The 1,281-nt window shown below is 38.1% G+C and overlaps 1 pseudogene; it reads right to left on the bottom strand.

Moving 5' to 3' along the window:
• Positions 1-678: 678 nt before the first annotated feature.
• On the bottom strand, positions 679-823 carry LOC113457833 (annotated as a pseudogene).
• Positions 824-1,281: the final 458 nt, after the last annotated feature.

The raw sequence follows: 1,281 nt of genomic DNA on the forward strand, positions 1-1,281 counted from the left end.
GGTTCAGTCCATTATCATCATGGTGAGGAGCATGGCAGCATGCAGGCAGACCTGATGCTGGAGAAGTTGAGAGTTCTACATTTGTAGGAAGATGACCGACTTATCCGTCACATGCGACACCGCCTCACAGTCCCCACTTCCATGATTTTACTCTTTGTTTGGGGGAATGCCTGCATAATCAATGCCATTTGAACACAGAAACTTTTATTTATTACTTCTTAATATGTATACCACTGACTTTTCTTCTAGTCTTTCTGCATTAGTTGGACCTCTGGGGTGATGGTGAATAGCCGGAGTGAGCAGCCTTTCGTGTTCTTAATTTGAACCGGAAAATTCCTAGGTTATTACTGTTATTATCATGTTAGATGTTGCCTTTAATTCTTAGTAGCTTTTAAAACCAAGTTGAGATTTAAGGTTCCTGTTTATTCACAGTTTCGTGAGAGTTTGTTTTTATTATGAATAGGTATTATTTTTTATTGAATGCCTTTTCTGCATCTGTTAACACAATCATATTTTTTCTGCTCTAATGTATTGATGTAATGGACCACAGTAATTGATATTTGAACAATGGGCCCGCTTTTCATGCCTGGCTTCCATTCCACTTGGTCATGCTGTGTAATTTTCTTGACTCACTACTGGATTCAACATGTTCATATATTTAACTTTTTTTTTTTTTAGTGGGAAAGAGCACAAAAGCAGCCCCTTCAACTACCACAAATTGTGCAGCTAAGTTTCTCATATTTGGGGAAATTACAGAGGTCAGCACATCTGGATGGCAATAGATAGGCCTCACCCTAGGAAAGTCCATCTGACTCTGAAATTTTTGCTCTGGAAGACAAAAGATTGTTGATTCAATTCAATCCATATGGAACTGCTCAGATTGTCGCTGCGTGGGCTCTGTCAGATGACACCATTCGAGGTTCACTTAGGCTGTCAAGTACCTTGGATGTATTATATTTGTATATTATACATAAATATACTTGTATATTATAAATTGTGCATGTAGTGTAGTTATGTATTTCAGTGCTCACGAACTCTGAAATGATGTCCCCTGTTTTAATTTTGATATTAGTGTTTTCTCACTTCTTTAAAAAAAAAAAAGGTAAAATAATGAAGACGTAACAAATTTTCACGTGTTACTTGGAAGTATGTTGCCCAGCTGCTGAGTTGCCAAAGCCCTGCTGGCCCCGATAGCAGACTTCACACCATTTCTAGTCTTCACACTTCAAGGCATATTTTACAGCTCAAAATAGGATTTCTCCTGATGGATGACCCATTTTG

Source organism: Microtus ochrogaster, linkage group LG7_11 (genome assembly GCF_000317375.1).
Source record: "Microtus ochrogaster isolate Prairie Vole_2 linkage group LG7_11, MicOch1.0, whole genome shotgun sequence".
NCBI classification, from domain to species: domain Eukaryota; kingdom Metazoa; phylum Chordata; class Mammalia; order Rodentia; family Cricetidae; genus Microtus; species Microtus ochrogaster.